The sequence below is a fragment of the Oncorhynchus mykiss genome, chromosome 17 (assembly GCF_013265735.2).
Source record: "Oncorhynchus mykiss isolate Arlee chromosome 17, USDA_OmykA_1.1, whole genome shotgun sequence".
Lineage (NCBI taxonomy): Eukaryota > Metazoa > Chordata > Actinopteri > Salmoniformes > Salmonidae > Oncorhynchus > Oncorhynchus mykiss.
Genome location: NC_048581.1, coordinates 49,861,554 through 49,872,422, shown reverse-complemented (window position 1 = coordinate 49,872,422; position 10,869 = coordinate 49,861,554). Strand labels below are relative to the sequence as shown.

The 10,869-nt window shown below is 39.0% G+C and overlaps 1 long non-coding RNA gene across 1 annotated transcript; it reads left to right on the top strand.

The window, feature by feature from the left end:
* Window positions 1-283: 283 nt before the first annotated feature.
* LOC118940045 lies at window positions 284-1,380 on the top strand. The gene is made up of 3 exons (XR_005036677.1): window positions 284-587; window positions 729-785; window positions 1,318-1,380. It is a non-coding gene; the product is annotated as an uncharacterized LOC118940045 (long non-coding RNA).
* The last annotated feature ends 9,489 nt before the right edge of the window (window positions 1,381-10,869 follow it).

Below are 10,869 nucleotides of genomic sequence, written 5' to 3'. Positions count from 1 at the left end.
CAAATCCCCCAGCTGACAAGGTACAAATCTGTCGGTCTGCCCACTGTTCCTAGGCCGTCATTGAAAATAAGAATTTGTTCTTAACTGACTTGCCTAGTTAAATAAAGATAAATTAAAATGGAACTCATAAATAGGAATGATATCAAATAAGACATGCTGATACATAATATAAAGAGAATGGCAGGCTCTAGGTTAGTAAGAGTCATGGTCACTTGTGACATATACATTATGTTCAAATACAGTGATGCAAAAAGGAGTCTGTCCTTTCCTAACAGATCCAAAACCAGACATTACAGTCAATTTAGATGAGGACTTCACCATCATCTGTTTGATTCATGGATCCTTAAGTCCTGACACCACCTGTAACCTGTATGTTGGAGAGGAGAGTCAGCCATCCTTCACAGCACCGATCAAGAAGAGAAAAGCCATCTCAGCATCCGGACAGCAGTTCTGTCAATTCACTCCAAAACATAGTGATCTGATCAGTCGTCTACAGTCAGTGAGGCGTAAGGAGGTGAGCTGTGGCTACAGATTGAGCTCAGGACCAAACTCTCTCTCTCCACGCAGTGATGGGCACAGCTTTACAGGTGAGTCATTATCTAAACAAATCTATCAGTGCTGCAGGTCTTCATGATCTGACTCAGTTTGATTTTAGCATCTTCTTAGTATGACTATATTAATTCTGACCAACAAACTAAATACCACATTTCAATCCCAAATGATTTTAGATCTGGTGGGAGTTCACATCAGTGATCCAACAACTATACAGACACCTTCTATAGCAGGTAGTCCACATATTTGTGCTTTTAAAGTGCCACTGCTGTTATTTTAAATCAAAGCAAGTTTCAGCAATAAGAACAGTTGTGTTAATGTGTAAATGAAGCTGTTCTGTTAGATAATGAAGCTGTTCTATAGATATGACACCAGCCTCAACACCAACGCCTGGGATCATTAGCACAAGTATTATAATGTCTGTGTTCATCTAGTCGAGTGTTTAGATCGTATCTATGCTCTGTTAGGCTTCTGCTGTTAAATAACATGGTGACCTTATTCTAGGAAGCTGTCAACAACAATCAACACCTTATCTGTACTGAAAGACTTGATCATCTTATGAACTGGTCTTATCATCTCTATAATGAGGAGAAATATAATCTACCAGGGCAGGACAGGCAATCTGTCCATAGTGATTTTATAGTCCTACTTTTCCCACTTTGAATAGACAAGTCATGAAGGTATTTCAAAAGGCCAAAAACACCATGATGATCATTAATACGATCATTCATAAAATTCTAATTTCACTAATATGTGTTTTCTCAGTGAGTTTGACTCCAGGTCCTAGATCTACTTTGCCTCCCAGCACGACAGTGAGTCCTACAGAAGGTGTGTTGGGCCTCTAAATGACCATCTCTGCAAATAGTAATTATACAGTCAAGAGTTTAGATTACGGGCCTGTAAAATTAAGTGACCCAAATGTGAATGTAAAACCTTATTCTTGTGTAATCATATTGCTTCCCACTAGTTTCAACTGTTACTTGTACCTTTACCCCAGACACCACAGTGACAACAACTACCAGTAAGTAGATCCACCAATTTTAACTTAGTTTGCAAATACAATATCTTTGTTCACATTCATTCACTAAAGCTCTGACCGGTTAACTAATAGATGTATTCATAGCTGCTTGTATTTTCAGTCCAGATTTTTAACCACTTTTAGTCCATCTGATTAGTAGGTAATGTGTAGTGTACTTCTCTCTTCATGCTTATTGAAAGACCTTAGATATTACATTCACTTTCATTTGTTCTTGTGTAATATGAGTAATACCTTCTCACCAGGTTTGACCTCCCCTTTGACTCCTAGCAGGGCAGTGAATCCTTCATCAGTTCTCCTAATCATCTTTATCTAGTTAGCAGATATAAGTAAAACAAATAGAGTAGCTTTATCTTCTCCATGTTTTGTTTTTTTCCACATCACAAATTTGCCTCATTACAAAAAGAGGTTGATATTTGATTGATTAAAATGTATGTATTTTTGTATAATCAGATCAATGATTTGCTTTGCATCAGGGTCGACTGTTTGCTGTACTTTGACCACTGACACCCCAGCAAGTCCAACTGAAAGTAAGTTTAGCCAATAGGTTTAATTGAATTTGCTAAATATTTGTGTCTAATAAAGCATAGACCAATTTTGCAAATATAGCCAAATGTAAATTCTGTCAAGGCTTTAGAATTAATCAAACCATTTGTCTCTTCTTAGAAATATTTACATAACTTGTTAACTGTCCTTCTCTTTGTTAACTGTCCTTCTCTCTTGCATGTGACCAGGAGGTCAAAGCTCCACAGAAAGTGAAGTGGAATCAAACAGTCAAGAAAGCATTCTGGGTAAGAATCCTTTTCTAGCTGTCTTTTCTCACACATGAAAACAGAGCTGTGCACATTTTCTTAGAAGAACAAGAGCTGATGACCTCTGCTGATGTCATCATGTCACCAAATAGTGGGGCAATTATGGCAGGCAGCATTGGGTGTAGCTTCTGGAGTGGGTGTGTTCCTGGTAGGATTGACAGCTGTCTGTTTCTGCAGGAGGACCAGTGAGTACATTTGATTCTGCAAAACAAATCATTTCAACATTTACTCATTTTATCATATTGTATAGGTTAGACTATATTCAATTTAATTAATTTAACCGCATTTGTTTTTCAGAGAAAACCAATTCTCTGAGGTAAGAATTCCCTTGTGAATATGATGCAGATTGTATCAACCTTTAGTTCTGTATTGTCCATGATGAGATGTTCTTACCACAACCTTCTTATATACTTTTATGTTGTACAGACCTACAGCCAGACAGGATGATCACAGACAATGTATGTTCCAAACAAAATACATCAAACATACACACACATACGACATACAGAACTATATACACGCATGTACAAACACTGTAATCCCATTTTCATTGTGTTTCTGTTGTAGATGATTTGGTGTCTATGGGAGCGGTGAGCAGCGGAGTCATGGTGATTATTCTACATTACATTGGAATCTGTACACATGCACCCCTCTGACAGAGGAGGCTGGTGGGATGAATTATAGGAGGACAGACTCATTGTAATGGCTGGAATGAAATTAACGGAACAGAGTCAAACACATCACACACATCAAAACTACATGTTTGACTCCATTCCATTAATTCCATTTCAACAATTACAATGAGCCTGTCCTCCTATAACTCCTCTCACCAGTATCCTCTGCCCTCTGACTGTCTGATCTGAGGATCAAGACCTTAATGTTACATTAGTAGTGCTTCAACATATGAATGTTCAAAGTATCAAATCAACAGCTATATTTATTTACAGATTTATATGGCAATTTATATTTATTATCAAATAAGATGTTTTTCCCCAGAAATAATTTCTTAATACATTAATTCATGTTAAACCTTGTAAATGTGTTCCTAAGTAGGTACAGAGTTCAGTCTTATAAACTATTTTTGATCAAATAACCTACATCTTGCATTGGACATGTGTAGACCTCAGAATAACACAAAACCCACAAACACTTCCTGTGATACAAAGGAAGGTGCAGTTCATGTCTCGAGTTAGAGAATAGAATAGACAGACAGTTTGTTACGACTGGAGGATAAAACGTCTCTCTCTTCTCCCTTTCTCTCCACTACAGGTGCATTCAGGAGATACTGGAATCGATTCTCAGATCACTTCTGTACTGTACACATTCATGCCCTCAGGTTTGTCCCTCAGAACTCAGAACCATCTGCACGTGCACAGCTACTGTACATGCTTAAACTTTGGGCCTAACCATATCAACCTTAACAAAACGCATATATGACACTTAAAACAGAAATGAATGTATCAGAGCATCAGCAGCGTGAGAATAGAGCTGTAGATCTGTTTGAGACATGAGGAGACGTGTGAAATGACATCAAGACTTGTTACTTGCACTTCTTCTGTTTGGCTGTTAGTAATGGAATAGGGCAAACTCGACTAAGTAACACACATGCAATGTAGACATGTGAAATACACATGACCCCCCTCAAACACACAATCATACATACACAACCTCTTACTCATGGAATTGTCTCTCTCTGTGATGTGCAGGTCCCGTTGATGTGGATACACAGGCATTTGCAAATGAACTTGTAAGTACTGCACAAATAATTGCATGGAGTATAGATATATCGTTATACAATTCATTGTATTATATTGTTATATTATGATATGTAGCATTGTTTTCACAGACAGACTGACTAGAAGATTAAAGTCTCTCTCTCTCTCTCTCGCTCTCTCTCTCTCTCTCTCACCTCTGACAACTCTATAGTGGCTCCCGAGTGTCACTGCATCTCAGTGCTAGAGGCGTCACAACAGACACCCTGGTTCAAATCCAGGCTGTTTCACACCAGGCCGTGATTGTGAGTCCCACAGGGCGGCATACAATTGTCCGGGTTTGGCCAGTGTAGGCAGTCATTGTAAATAAGAATTTGTTCTTAACTGACTTGCCTCGTAAAATAAAGGTTAAAAAAAAATGTAAAGTCTCTCTTACTGAGTTTTATGACTTTCAGTTTAAGATTGGTGTTACATCCTCATAAAATTTCCCTTGTGAATTACATTTACTGTACTGTAGATTCGAAGCCCTAAAGTGAATCTGTTTCTTTTCTCTAGTCTGATATGTACCATGTATACAGCTCAATCCCCGACAGACCAGCAACCTCAGCCCAGCCGGATGGGTTTTACAGTCTTCTGCAGACACACTGAAACTACACCACTGGCTCTCTGTATGTCTCACATAAATATTGTTTCTTTCAGGATGTCCTTTATTTATCACACATCATGTTACTTTAAATTAGTAGCTAAAACATCTACCACAGTGCCGTTTCTGTTTATAAGCGACATACAGTAAGCAGCCGCTAGAGGCCCCTCCCCCCTCCAAAAACAACCGTAGGATAGTAGAATACACTGACAGTCACTCAATAAATCTCATGACAGCTAAGATTTTATAGATTGCTAGGCCCAGTTAGTCTCGCCAGCTATCTAAGCCTTGTGGTAATGGCCAAATTACTGCCCAGGGGCCCTGACCTCCAGGGGGCCCCCAATAATTTTGTTAGTCACTCTCACTCAGATATCAAATGAACATGGCATAAGTCATGGCAAATGTTTAGAATTGCAGTAAATTAGCTTTAAAACCGAATGTTATTATTTCAACGACACGGGCATACTGTGTTGAATTGTAGGACATTAAGTTATCTCCGCCCCATGGCAAAATGAGTAGAACTGCAGGACATTAACTTTAAAGCTCCAAATGTTTCTCTTCGCCTCCATGAGTGGGGCCACTAAAATGTTTTGTCGGTGAGGTGGGCAAATCTCGCATAGGGCCCTCAAAATGCTTGGAACTGCCGTAATTTACTGTATCACACATGGAAACCTGGATTGTGTTACATGCCTATCCATAATATCTGTTAATATGTTAGTATTTTTATTTGGGGATTTTGGAGGTGTCCGTGGCATACTCCCCTTTAAATATTTTTAAGTAAATGCCCAAATAAATATACACTGTATTTATATATATTCTGTCATCTGTGTGATACCTCCTTCTATAACGGTTTGATAAAATTGACTAAATAAAATATATTTGTGATCAAAATCGATAGATACAGACAATTAAAAATCAATAAATATATAACATATTCACACAATGCAAAAAACAGGTAAATAGGAAATTAAGATAAATGAATTGAAATTAAGTCATTAGATCCAAAGTGGTATTGATAAGACATTTTTCTTGGTGAAATTCATCTTGTGTTTAAATATGCTTATAATATAAGCCCCCCCCCCCCCAAAAAAAAAACTGGGGGAAAAGTCTAATGTTAATTTAACAATTTTTGCGCCAAAAGTTATCAACCCCAAAAGCCCAATCTTATAGCAAAAGTATTGATATTGATATTGCCCACATACTTTGTTACAAGCTACAAAATATAACATTTTGGTTTTAAAAATGTTTACATTGTTGGCAAAACCGAAAAATATAGATTACCTAAATGCTATTCAAATCTCCAAATGTCTCCATGTTTACTTGTTATTTTCCAAGTTCCCAGTTTAATTTATACTTACTCAGCACATCAGTCGCTCCTACAATGTGTAGTGTTGTAGACACATTCTAGCCTTTAAGTCCAATGACTGCGGAGTGGTTAAGATGTAAATGGTGTGAGAACACAACTTCATTACATTGTTTTCCAGTTAACATGAGCTTACATTCTGTTTCGATGCACACTTGAGCCCAGCGGTCAGGGATTATGGTGATGACTTTGTTTGTTGAAAAGGGGTGGCTCCCCCCTCACCTCATATACACTGTACACACTGTACATAGATCTTTCTATTGTGTTATTGACTGTACGTTTGTTTATGTGTAACTGTGTTTTTGTTTTTGTTGCACTGCTTTGCTTCATCTTGGCCAGGTCGCAGTTGTAAATGAGAACTTGTTCTCAACTGGCCTACCTGGTTAAATAAAGGTAAAATAAAATAAAATACAAAATAAATCCCTCTTCAATGAGACCTTTAAGTTACAGTAAATACAAATCCTATGTTTTTTGCTCAACCATTCCCTCATCTTTTTTAGTATTTTACATGATTTGATTTTGATGTTGATTATTCAAGATAATGCAAAAAATATGTACTGTTGTAAACGTCACATTTTCTGGCCAGTGGTAAAGATCAAGGTGCTATTTTTCTTTCAGTCCATATACAGTGTATTTGGAAAGTTCAGACCCCTTGACTTTTTCCACATTTTGTTACGTTATAGCCTTATTCTAAAATTGATTAATTAGTCCCCCCCGCCCAATTAATCTACACATAATGACAAAGCAAAAACAGATTTTTAGACAAAGGCTTTTAGACAAACTGAACATTAGATTTAAAAAAGTATTCAGACCCATTACTCAGTACTTTTCTGAAGCACCTTGGGCAGCAATTACAGCCTCAAGTCTTCTTGGGTATGATGCTACAAGCTTGGCACACCTGTATTTGGGGAGTTTCTCCCATTCTTTCCAGAACGTCTCAAGCTCTGTTAGGCTGGATGGGGAGCGTCGCTGCACAGCTATTATCAGATCTCTCCAGGGATGTTTGATCAGGTTCAAGTCCGGGTTCTGGCTGGGCCGCTCAAGGACATTCAGAGACTTGTCCCAAAGCCACACCTGCCCTGTCTTGGCTGTGTGCTTAAGGTCCTTATCCTCGTGGAAGGTAAACCTTCGACCCAGTCTGAGGTCCTGAGTACTCTGGAGGAGGTTTTCATCAATAATCTCTCTGTACTTTGCTCTGTTCATCTTTTCCTCGATCCTGACAAGTGTCCCAGTCCCTGCTGCTGAAAAACATCCCTACGGCATGATGTTGCCACCACCATGCTTCACCATAGGTATTGTGCAAGGTTTCCTCCAGACATGATGCTTGGCATTCATGCCAAAGACTTCAATCTTGGTTTCATCAGACCAGAGAATCTTGTTTCTCATGGTCTGAGAGTCCTTAAGGTGCTGTTTGGCAAACTCTAAGCTGGCTGTCATGTGCCGTTTGCTGAGCAGTGGCTTCTGTCTGGCTACTCTACCATAAAGGCCTGATTGGTGGAGTGCTGCAAAGATGGTTTTCTGTTTGGATGGTTCTCCCATCTCCACAGAGGAACTCTGGGGCTCTGTCAGAGTGACCATCAGGTTCTTGGTCACCTCTCGGACCAAGGCCCTTTTCCCCTGATTTTCCCAGAGACAGATAATGCTTAGTCCTGGACTAAAAATATTATTCAAAGGACAATTTATAGATGATCTGTACTGTGGTTTCACACAGTCTACAGATCACCATACCAACCAGTAAGTGTATGTTGTCACGTATCCACACCTGCAAACAGGTGCACGAGTGCACACATGCACACGCACCCACACACACACACAACACAGTACGGTGAAAAGTTAGACAAGACTCTTGCCGCATCCTGTCCTTCTGAAACTTCAGCCTATCATATTTCAGAGACTAGTTGTGTTGAGGAGATTGACAGAGGTACTGTTGAACCAAACCTCAGATACATCTAACTGAAACTATTCAACCACTTTACCTGACAATTGTAGCAAGATTTAAAAAAAACTAAACTAAATTCACCCTCCAAAATCACCATTATGAGAAATGTATTCATGCTTCTGAACATTACAACAAGCACCACTTGTCATGTTATATTTCCATGGAAATGTTCAGTGTTGTAGTTTACTGCTTATGTATCTGCACCTCTACCTTATTAAGCTAATAACTACAGTAGATAGGAAAAATATTGCCTCTAATGCACAATATGGAGAGTCATATGGAGACACAGCAAGACTGTTTTTTGTTTCTTACTTTTGGATGTTGGCAATATATACTGCTGTTGTACATGAAACCTGCTTTTTATTGTGCAGTGTAGTTAAAAAGAAAGCCTGAATAAAATATAGTTATTTACTCTGACAGATAAGCAAATGGTTTTGGCTCATGTTAGGAGCAGGAGACATTTACCTCTAATCATACCAGTTGATGGACTTTCTTTGTGGTTTCCTGTGAGTAGGCTCCTCGTCTTCCTCTCTATTAATAGAATTATCTCAGTCACAGACACAGTACTTATTATGTAGTTTGTGATAGTCTGTTTCTCTGAAACATTGCGTTATTCACCCCTGATCTGGCTCGTTATCTGTTTTTGATCATCCTCCTTTGCTGTGAGTTATTCCTCTGATCCAACTCTTGCACTAGTATATATACACTGTGTACAGCTATATCGTTGGTATTGAGTCCAATGAATTCTGGGGAGATCATTTGAGATGTGGTGATCTGTTGCCTTACTATTGGATAATATTATATTAATGTTGACCCTGACCTCTGACATGACCTTTGACCCTTAAACAGCAGTTACTGCCTTCTTCCTTGGCATGATATGTTGCAATGGCAGGGTAATACCAAAGCAAAGAGCAGTGTCTGCCATTTTCATTTGTTAGTTTACTATTCTTCTCATGTATATTATTAATTAAAGAGCAGTGTAATTCCTGACAGTGAAGCAGAGTTCAAACTGCATTCTTCGTGTGTCTTCCACTAAGATACCAGTTGCATTTACATGGAGATGTAGGTTCTGCGTCAGTCACAATACATACTGTGTTTTACAACTAGCCCATGTCTTGTTATAAGAATACATGTGAAATGCAGCACTGCAATTGTTTGAATTACATTAAATGATTACCTATCTTGTAATATATAATGATGCATTGGAACATGGTAGAAGAATGCCATAGGGTAATACTAATTATAACAAATTACCATGAGATTGCAAAGTAAATGATTTGTATACACTACCGGTGTAGTGTAACAACTACTCATTTAAGGATTTTTCTTTATTTTTACTATTTTACCTAATAGTGAAGACATCAAAACTATGAAATAACACATATGGAATCATGTAGTAACCAAGAAAGTGTTAAACAAATCAAAATATATTTTATATTTGAGATTCTTCAAATAGCCACCCTTTGCCTTGATGACAGCTTTGCACACTCTTGGCATTCTTTCAACCAGCTTCACATGGAATGCTTTTCTAACAGTCTTGAAGGAGTTCCCACATATGCTGAGCACTTGTTGGCTGCTTTTCCTTCACTCTGTGGTCCGACTCATCATTGGTTAGAGCGTTGGGCCAGTAATTGAAAGGTTGCTAGATCAAATCCCCGAGATGACAAGGTAAAAATCTGTCGCTCTGCCCCTGAACAAGGCAGTTAACCCACTGTTCCTAGGCTGTCATTGTAAATAAGAAATTGTTATTAACTGACTTGCCTAGTTAAATAAAGGTCGAATAAAACATTAAAATAAATCATGTCAAAGTGGAATAATGTCAACAACAAAAAAAGTGTGAATGAGTATTCAACACCTTTGTTATGGAAATCCAAAATAAGTTCAGAAGTAAAATTTTGCTAAACAAGTCGCATAATACTTTGCATGGACTCACTCTGTGTGCAATAATAGTGTTTAACATGATTTTTTAATACTATCGGATCTTTGTACCCCACACATGCAATTATCTGTAAAGTTGGTCAGTCGCGTTGTGAATTTCAAACACATATTCAAACAACAATACCAGGGAGGTTGTCTAATGCCTTACAAAGAAGGACACTTACTGGTAAAATTACACAATTACACTTTGGATGGGGTATCAATATAAACAGTCACAACAAATATACTGGAATCATTCCTAACTTAGTTGCTGGAGAGAAAGAAACCCGCTAAGAGATTTTTACCATGAGGCCAATGGTGACTTTAAAACAGAGTTTAATGACGCGCAGCCACACCTTCTCCATGCTGCTCTTCGTCGTTCTCCTCGCCTTCCTGTGGAGGAACTGGGAGGTCATCTCGCAGTAACTGGATCGCTTCCTGATGTCCCCGAGTTGACCTACAGGGGTGGGGCTCTCTCAATGAGTGACGAAGGGAGGCGACAGCGGGGCAGAGCTCCCTGAACAATGAGGGACAGAGGCGGGGCCTGGTGTGAGGGGCAGGGTACGACTGACTAACAAACCCGTACTCTGCCTCTGATGCATGTGGTGGAGCCAGGCCAACACAGGGCGGGCTTAGCGGAAAGGAGGAGGATGATGAGGAGCCAGTGAAATTGTTTACACGTGGAAGACATTTTCTTGCAAAAACATCCTGTGGAGGACTGCAATAGCATCGAATAGTCCCCGCGATATGCAACTGTTCAAGGAAGTCAGGAACCAACACACAGTCAGTCAGGAAAGCAAAGGCTAGCTTTTTCAAACAGAATTTTGCATCCTGTAGCTCTAACTCCCAAAAGTTTTGAGACACTGTGAAGTCCATGGAGAACAAGAGCACCTCC